The sequence below is a fragment of the Schistocerca cancellata genome, chromosome 7 (genome assembly GCF_023864275.1).
Source record: "Schistocerca cancellata isolate TAMUIC-IGC-003103 chromosome 7, iqSchCanc2.1, whole genome shotgun sequence".
NCBI lineage: Eukaryota > Metazoa > Arthropoda > Insecta > Orthoptera > Acrididae > Schistocerca > Schistocerca cancellata.
In genome coordinates, this window is record NC_064632.1 from 482,905,626 (window position 1) to 482,915,300 (window position 9,675).

The 9,675-nt window shown below is 46.0% G+C and overlaps 1 non-coding gene across 1 annotated transcript; it reads right to left on the minus strand.

Moving 5' to 3' along the window:
- Window positions 1-1,771: 1,771 nt before the first annotated feature.
- On the minus strand, window positions 1,772-1,846 carry Trnas-cga (transfer RNA serine (anticodon CGA)). Its single transcript has one exon. It is a non-coding gene; the product is annotated as a tRNA-Ser (tRNA).
- Window positions 1,847-9,675: the final 7,829 nt, after the last annotated feature.

Below are 9,675 nucleotides of genomic sequence, written 5' to 3' on the forward strand. Positions count from 1 at the left end.
CCCACGACATCAGTCTGACCAGTGCGAGCTGCGACGCCGTGAGACGGGAGATCGGGGGACCTTCCTGCTTCCGTTGAAGCGGCTGGCAGCGAACGGTTCGGGAGAGCGATTTGGGGGTGCTGCGCCAGGTATTCGCCAGAAATCGCAGTTTGTTCGAAGTTAAGTGATTGGTGATATGTTGTTTCATTTACTTGTTAAATTCTACTTGTTTTCTTGGAGAGGTCACCAGCCACTTTGTTTTGGGGTCGTCCCACCATTCTTCTTTCGTTTGCTTACCCGCGGGAAGGTGGTTATTTATGAATTGGGTGGACGCTTTTCCCTTGTGGAGTAGGGGCGGGTTAGAGCAACCTGCGGTTCGGGTTGTTCGGTAATCGCCCCACCAATCTGCCGTACATTAGGAGCTGCCTCTGTCATGTTTGTCGGATTCGATGTGTTAACGAATTTGTTGCTTGAAGTGTAACGGCCTAATTCCTGAAATATGTTTTTATCTTGCCTGTCATCTTGAGAGGCGGTATGTGCGTACTGTAGAGCATGTATGGCCAACCTTGTATAATTTTATGTAAGACTGCATTTCATGGGCTTTTATTTAAATGATCATTTTAGTATATAAAGTTGCCACTCTTTCACCATAAGACTTTCCTTAGAAGTTAAAATCAAGTTGCAACTGCGGTGGCAAGTTCAATATTTTAACTGTTAGTGTTTTGTACCATTTCCATCCCTCCTACGGGGGGTGCATAGTTTGTGTGCTTGTGTAAATTGATAAAATTCTAAGTTCAAAGTTATTTGGTGTGTTGCAGATTTGCACCAGTGTAGTCTTTCACAGGCTGTTGTGAGCGGTCGTAACTACGGCCATGTCAAAAAGGAGCGGGAAGGTTCTCTGCCCGAACCCTCATACAGTCAAAATTTGTTTCTTTCTGCCTCTGAATAAAATTGCCATTTGTTAAAAGGAATTTGGTTATGATTTCATCAGTTACTCCCTGGCAACAACTTCCATGCTTACATAGTGTTATTAAATGTGTTAATGATGTGATTCTTGAGTTTCTCCCGGCGTATTTGATAATCAAAATATCCACGGGTATGCTGCCGGTCTATAGTGTCCAACGGGCACAATATTTCGGCGATCAAACATGTCGCCATCATCAGGTGAACTGACGGACTGAGCTCCTGTGAACGTACCGGCACGGAGATCCGTACGCTATGGCTGCTCAGAGGGAACTGGGTTCGGTCGCGGCGGCGGCCGATTTAAATACCCTCCGCCCGCGGCGCGCTCCCTCCGCCGTCCGCGCCCAGCGCCACGGTCGCGCGGTGGAACAGATTGCGACGGCGTCTGAGATGACGTCGGTGTGATGGCTCTGTCCGCCGTGGTCGTCACAACTATACGTCTGCTCGATTTACTCTTGATTAACCCGATCGCTGGTTCCCAAGCCTTGCTAAGATTATAGCCACAGTCCCGGTTTATGAGGTCGTCATTGGTGCCGCCGCGACCGAACCCAGTTCCCTCTGAGCAGCCATAGCGTACGGATCTCCGCGCCGGTACGTTCACAGGAGCTCAGTCCGTCAGTTCACCTGATGATGGCGACATGTTTGATCGCCGAAATATTGTGCCCGTTGGACACTATAGACCGGCAGCATACCCGTGGATATTTTGATTAAATGTGTTAATGTTCTTATCGATAGTAAATAAAATAAATTCTTAAGAATATTCTTCGAAAATAAATCACGGTTCAATCACCAAAATCAATAATGAAACTTCCTGGCAGATTTAAACTGTGTGCCGGGCCGAGACTCGAACTCGGGACCTTTGCCTTTCGCGGGCAAGTGCTCTACCAACTGAGCTACCCAAGCACGACTGACGCCCCGTCCTCACAGCTTTACTTCTGCCAGTACCTCGTCCCCTACCTTCCAAACTTAACAGAAGCTATCCTGCGAATCTTGCAGAACTAGCACTGCTGAAAGAAAGGATATTGCAGAGACATGGCTTAGCCACAGCCTGGGGGATGTTTCCAGAATGAGATTTTCACTCTGCAGCGGAGTGTGCGCTGATATGAAACTTCCTGGCAGATTAAAACTGTGTGTCGGACCGAGACTCGAACTCGGGACCTTTGCCTTTCGCGGGCAAGTGCTCTACCAGCTAAGCTACCCAAGTACGACTGACGCCCCGTCCTCACAGCTTTACTTCTGCCAGTACCTCGTCCCCTACCTTCCAAACTTAACAGAAGCTATCCTGCGAATCTTGCAGAACTAGCACTGCTGAAAGAAAGGATATTGCAGAGACATGGCTTAGCCATAGCCTGGGGGATGTTTCCAGAATGAGATTTTCACTCTGCAGCGGAGTGTGCGCTGATATGAAACTTCCTGGCAGATTAAAACTGTGTGCCGGACCGAGACTCGAACTCGGGACCTTCGCCGTTCGCGGGCAAGTGCTCTACCAACTGAGCTACCCAAGCATGTCTAAACCATGTCTCCGCAATATCCTTTCTTTCATAAATGCTAGTTCTGCAAGGTTCGCAGGAGAGCCTCTGTAAAGTTTGGGAGATAGGAGACGATGTACTGGCAGAAGTAAAGTGTGAGGACGGGGCGTGAGTCGTGCTTGGCTAGCTCAGGTGGTAGAGCACTTGCCCGCGAGAGGCAAAGTTCCCGGGTTCGAGTGTCGGCCCGGCAGACAGTTTTAATCTGCCAGGAAGTTTCATATCAGTGCACACTCCGCTGCAGAGTGAAAATCTCATTCCTGAAGATCAATAATGTAAATTAGGAACAGCATAGGGCCTATGACACTACCTTTCGGAATTGCAAATTAGTGACGCCCGGCTTTAAGGGGATAGTAAATTTCATTTACAGGACTGAAATACACTAACAAGGGGAGGCCGCCAATTGTGAAATTCAGATTCGATTCATACTGCGCATAATAAAAGCTCATGGCCAGAGGTGTAATGTGGCAAAGCACCAAGATGCACTTCTCAGCCGTTGCCGAGAAAATCGACAGTTAAAAGAAACCGTTGCGGTGAAATACTCTCTACGATTAATGATTTTCTACAGCGTCATAGCGCAGCCGTAAGCGCTGGGGTTCGTAATCCGAAGGTCGCCGGATCGAATCTCGCGCCATGCAATATTTTTTATTATTAGTTTTTTGCAATTTATATATATATATATATATATATATATATATATATATATATATAAACTATTAATGAATTGCTTATGCATGTTGGTGAAGGCGGATCGCTCTCCAATTGTACCGCCTCCATTTTTCCGTTTGTTTAACAGGGTGTACCAAAGCTGTCCCGTCCGCACTGATTTTCGACGATGTTATAAGTTGCGCTAGGGACCGCATCTACCTTCTTTCGAAGTTAGCAGGGAACTACGCTGTTAGGGGGCGGCTCGTTTCGGCCCATTCAACATCTGTCCTTCAAGTGTAACGAGCAAGCAACGGAGTTTATATTTCATACCTGCCACAGCAAGTTTGTGTTCGTGGGGTCATAGTTCCAATTCGAACGTTTGACTTACGCTATACGTATTCGTTTCTACGTCTTCCGTTAACTATACGTGGTTAACATTATGATGACAATTAATAACATTTGTGAAATACAACTTCGTTTGCGGAAAACATAATGATGTTCGAAGTCGCCAGTTTTTCCACGACAAACGACTTTCAACAACTTATTATATGCATAATTGTTGTAACTGATTGCCGGGAATTATATATATATATATATATATATATATATATATATATATATATATATATATATATATATACGAGGGCCGTTCAGAAAGTAACCTCCGGTTGATTTAAAAAAATACACCAAGTTAAATAAAAATATTTTAATATATACATCTTTGCACTATTTTTCTACATAGTCTCCATAGCGATTGAGGCACTTATCGTATCTCTTCACAAGCTTTGAAATTCCTTCTGCATAAAAATTACCCGCTTGTGCCTGGAGCCAGCCTGTGACCGCATCTTTGAGCTCTTCGTCGTCATCAAACCGCTGTGACCCGAGCCATTTCTTCAAATGCATGAAGAGGTGATAATCACTTGGCGCCAGGTCTGGGCTGTAAGGTGGATGGTTGATAATGTCCCACTTGAAGGACTCAAGAAGGGCCGTTGTTCTGCGAGCAGAGTGAGGACGGGCGTTATCGTGCAAAAAAACGATACCGGAAGTCAGCATACCACGGCGTTTGTTCCGTATAGCCCGTCGTAACTTTTTTATTGTTTCACAGTACACGTCTTGATTAATGGTCGTACCACGTTCCATGAATTCAAGCAACAACACCCCTTTGGCATCCCAAAACACCGTTGCCATCAGTTTTCTGGCAGAAAAATCTTGCGAGGCTTTTCTTGGTTTGGTAGGCGAATTTGAATGTGCCCACATCTTTGATTGTTCTTTTGTCTCAGGGTTCACGTACTTAATCCAGGTTTCGTCACCGGTCACGATTCTGTTTAACAATGGTTCTCCTTCGTCCTCATAACGTGACAGAAAGTCAAATGCAGAGGCCATTCTTTGAGTTTTGTGGTGGTTGGTAAGAATTTTGGGCACCCATCGTGCACAGAACTTACGGTAACCCAATCTTGCTGTCACTATCTCGTACAAGAGAGTCTTAGAAATCTGTGGAAAACCAGTAGACAACTCCGACATTGAGAAACGTCGATTTTCACGAACTTTTGCATCAACTGTCTGAACGAGTTCGTCAGTCACCAATGATGGTCTACCACTCCTCTCTTCATCATGAACGTTTTCTCGTCCACTTTTAAATAAACGTACCCATTCACGGACAACTCCTTCACTCATAACTCTCGGTCCGTACACGGCACAAAGCTCACGATGAATAGCTGCTGCAGAATATCCTTTGGCTGTAAAAAACCTTATGACAGCACGCACTTCACATTTAGCGGGGTTTTCTATTGCAGCACACATTTCAAACTGCCACAAAAACTAAACTAGCGCAGGTACGACGTTCACCCGACCACGGCTTGATGCCGACTGACCTGTTGAGTGCGTGAACGCACAGATGGCGTGGCTACTCCCCCCACAACCCGCACTGTGACCGATCGGAGGTTACTTTCTGAACCGCCCTCGTATATTACAAAAAACAAATACTAAAAAAAAAGTTGCATGGAGCGAGATTCGATCCGGCGACCTTCGGATTACGAACCCGAGCGCTTACCGCTGCACCACCACGCTGTAGAAAATAATTAATCGTAGAGAGTATTTCACCGCAACGGTTTCTTTTAACTGTCGATTTTCTCGACAACGGCTGAGAAGTGCATCTTGGTGCTTTGCCACATTACACCTCTGGCCATGAGCTTTTATTATGCACAGTATGAATCGAATCTGAATTTCACAATTGGCGGCCTCCCCTTGTAAGACGGAAAACTACGCCTTTGGCTCTGAGTACTATGGGACTTAACATCTGAGGTCATCAGTCCCCTAGAACTTAGAACTACTTAAACCTAACTAACCTAAGGACATCACACACATCCATGCCCAAGTCGGATTCGAACCCGCGACCGTAGCAGTCGCGCGGTTCCGGACTGAAGCGCCTAGAACCGCTCGGCCACCGTGGCTGGCTCTACGTCTTTCCTGAAACAAAATTATCAGTACAGATTCAGATAGGAACTTACGTTAACCACAACTGACCGAAGGCAATGGTGTGGCGGTGGCGTCGGTAGCCGGTGTGGAGCACCGCCCACCTGGCTTTGCCAGAACGAACAGCCAGGCTGCGGTGATGTCGACCGTCGCGACTGCAGAGAGTGGCTTGCGGCGTCGCTGTTTCTCTGGCCGGCGGTGAGTGGGTTGTTCTGCAACTTTTTTCGACAACACGGTTGTGGAGATGAAGCAGCGATTAGTATGATTGATCAATTACTCAAAAACATTCTTAATCGCATTTATTATTATTATACCTCCAACCGGTTTCAACCCGACGTAGGGGTCATCTTCTGGGCGTTTACACCATTGGTCGACTGCTGGTGGTGTCACTCCTGTCTACAGCAGTCGACTGCTGGTGGTGTCACTCCTGTCTACAGCTGTCGACCAATTGTGTAAACGCCCAGAAGATGACCCCTACGTCGGGTTGAAACCGGTTGGCGGTATATAATAATAAATGCGATTAAGACTTTTTTTGAGTAATTGTTTTGTAACTGGTGCAACAGGCAGCACACAGGGCACACGCACAGTGCTCAAGTGTGGAGGTAGCCCGTCGCCAGATACTGCCCGTTGACTAGCTGTAGAATTCAAAAGTACATAAATTAAACACAGAGACGCATCGGTTGTAGAGGGAGGAAGATAAAAGCATTGATAAAAAAACGGGTGCTGTAGAGAGAGAAAACGTGTGAGTATAATAATTTACCTGAGTCAGCAGCGCCAGTAATATCATCGTTCTGATGTCAGGAGGCGAGCGCCGCCCGAAAATCATTGGGCACTGCTTCGGCCCGTTCAAGGTGGTAGCGGTCATCCACTGCAGTAGTAGACCTTGGATGGCCTGAGCGAGGCATGTCATTGATAGTACCTGTCTCTCTGTGTCTCCTCCATGTCCGAACATCCTTGGCTCTCGGGTAATCTCGACATTTCAAAGTCCGAGCTACTCTGCAGCTGAAATCGGGCGCTGTAACAACGTATCGATTTGGTAGAGATAGACCTACTCTCTTCTATACTATAGGCACAAACGAAATATACTTCAACGCTACAGATTATTTTTTTCTACTTACAAGGCTGCTATGAGTCTCATTGTCTGCTGTAAACCTGTTCCAGCACCTGTTGTTGCTGGTAAACAGCCTCCAGGTGCCTGTCTATTAATACAAGCGCCTCTAAAATGGATGCTGTAACATGTTGAAACTTGAAACTTTCTTCAATGTTGAATTAAACGCACATACAGAAAAATTACAAAGTTACTACGGAGGAATAATATATGTACAGGGTGGTCCATTGACAGTGGCTTGGCCAAATAACTCACGAAATAAGCATCAAACGAAAAAACTACAAAGAACGAAACTCGTCTACCTTAAAGGGGGAAACCAGATGGCAGTATGGTTGGCCCGCTAGATGGCGCTGCTATAGTTCAAACGGATGTCAACTGCGTTTTTTTAAATAGGAACTCTCATTTTTATTCCATACTCGTGTAATACGTAAAGAAATATGAATGTTTTAGTTGGACCACTTTTTTCGCTTTGTGATAGATGGCACTGTAATAGTCACATACGTATAAGTACGTGGTATCACGTAACATTCCGCCAGTGCGGACGGTATATGCTTCGTGATACATTACCCGTGTTAAAAATGGACCGTTTATCAATTGCGTAAAAGGCCGATATCGTGTTGATGTATGGCTATTCCTGGTGCAAAAATCCCCAACGGGCGTGTGCTGTGTATGCTGCTCGGTAACCTGGACGACATCATCCAAGTGTCCGGACCGTTCGCCGGATAGTTACGCTATTTAAGGTAACAGAAGGTGTTCAGCCACGTGTGAAACGTCAACGACGACCTGCAACAATTGATGATGCCAAAGTAGGTGATTTAGCTGCTGCCATCAGTAGCAGACAAATTGCGCGAGTATCGGGAATCTCAAAAACGTCGGTGTTGAGAATGCTACATCAACATCGATTGCACCCGTACCATATTTCTATGCACCAGGAATTGCATGGCAACGACTCTGAACGTCGTGTACAGTTCTGCCACTGGGCACAAGAGAAATTATGGTACAATGACAGATTTTTTGCACGCGTTCTCTTTAGCGACGACGCGTCATTCACCAACAGCGGAAACGTAAACCGGCATAATATACACTATTGGGCAACGGAAAATCCACGATGGCTGCGACAAGTGGAACATCAGTGACCTTGGCTGGTTAATGTATGATGCGGCATTGTGGAAGGAAGGATAATTGGCCCCCATTTTATCGATGGTAATCTAAATCTTGCAATGCATGATGATTTCCTACGTAATGTTCTACGATGTTACTACAATATGTTTCACTGCAAGACAGAATTCCGATGTACTTCCAACATGATGGATGTCTGGCACATAGCTCGCGTGCGGTTGAAGCGGTTTTGAATAGCATATTTCATGGCAGGTGGATTGGTCGTCGAAGCACCATACTATGTCCCGCACGTTCACCGGATCTGACGTCCCTGGATTTCTCTCTGTGGGGAAAGTTGAAGGATATTTGCAATCGTGATCCGCCGACAACGCCTGACAACATGCGTCAGCGCATTGTCAATGCATGTGCGAACATTACGGAAAGCGAACTACTCACGCTGCAACAGCATGCGTTCTCCGAAATGGGAAGTTCACAAAGGTGCATGTATCACATTGGAACAACCGAAATAAAATGTTCCAACGTAAGTACGTTCTGTATTTTAATTTAATAAACCTACCTGTTATCAACTGTTCGTCTGAAATAGTGAGCCATATGTTTGTGACTATTGCAGTGCCATCTATCACAAAGCGAAAATAGTGGTCCAACTAAAACTTTCATATTTTTTTTTACTACACGAATATGTAATAAAAATGGGGTGTTCCTATTTTTAAAAAACGCAGTTGATATCCGTTTGACCTATGGCAGCACCATCTAGCCGACCAACCATAGCGCCATCTGGTTTCCCCCTTCAAACTAGACAAGTTTCGTTCTTTGTAGTTTTTCGTTTGACGCTTATTTCGTGAGATATTTGGCCCGGTCACGTTCAGTGCACCACCCTGTATATACTTCGCGACTGTTGCCGCGAGTATTCTCTACTGGAGGGTGTTCCACAGCATGTTGCTGGTTTTTATTTTACTTTATTTTATTTTTTTTACTTCCTCCAGCACAGTCTCCAGCTCAGCCTGCATTCCTGGCATGTACGCTGTGGCAATAACAAGCGTGAAATAAAATTTGAACGTCAAACCAGCGCTACTGCCACTGCTACTGCTATGAGAACAAATTACATAAATCATTTTGCATAGTTACAAGGCGGTCCTTGTGAGTTTTCCACAGAAGCCTGGAACAGGTGAAGAATTCGCCATAGTCCAACCTCCTCCTCTTTGTGTCACTGAGATGTGTTGCGGCTCACGTTGGTAGGATGGCATCGTGTAATAGGGATAGTAGTGTCTCGGTTTCTTCCTGAGTCTACTGGCGCACTGCATTTGCCAGTGTTGTCTGTTTGCGAGTGGCATTAGCAGCGGTTATCGATATCAAGTACGGTGGTACTATCTTCGGAAGGACGTCAAGTGTTTTCCGAGTCTGGGTGTGTTGGGGAGTTCAGTTGGGATGGATCAGCAGTGAGGTGCTGCAATGCGAGGACATGCCAGGACGGCTGGCAGTACGCATGCACTGTCAGATCGAGTGGCTGTAGTTGCGAGGGCCACAACCTCGTTGTCCCCCCGACCCATAGCGTTTGCGTTGAGTGAACATTAACCTAGTAGTGAAACCTCCACTAGTTTGAGATCACGCCGTTTGTTAGCGGGTTGCTGCTCGCAGGTTTGCTGAGACGAAGAGCAACGAGTGGAGTGTTGTCCACTTCTTTGTGTTAATCATTGACTTGCTTGTGTTATTATTGGTGAAGTTAAACCAGCGGTATTTTTCTGCCTAGTGGCCGCTAATGCCCCAGTTACCTGCCCTAGAGGTTAGCGTATTTTCGCGGCAGTATACCTTTCCTCGCCTTGCCGCTGCTATCCGGTAAGGCATGTAGTTCAATAGCGTCCT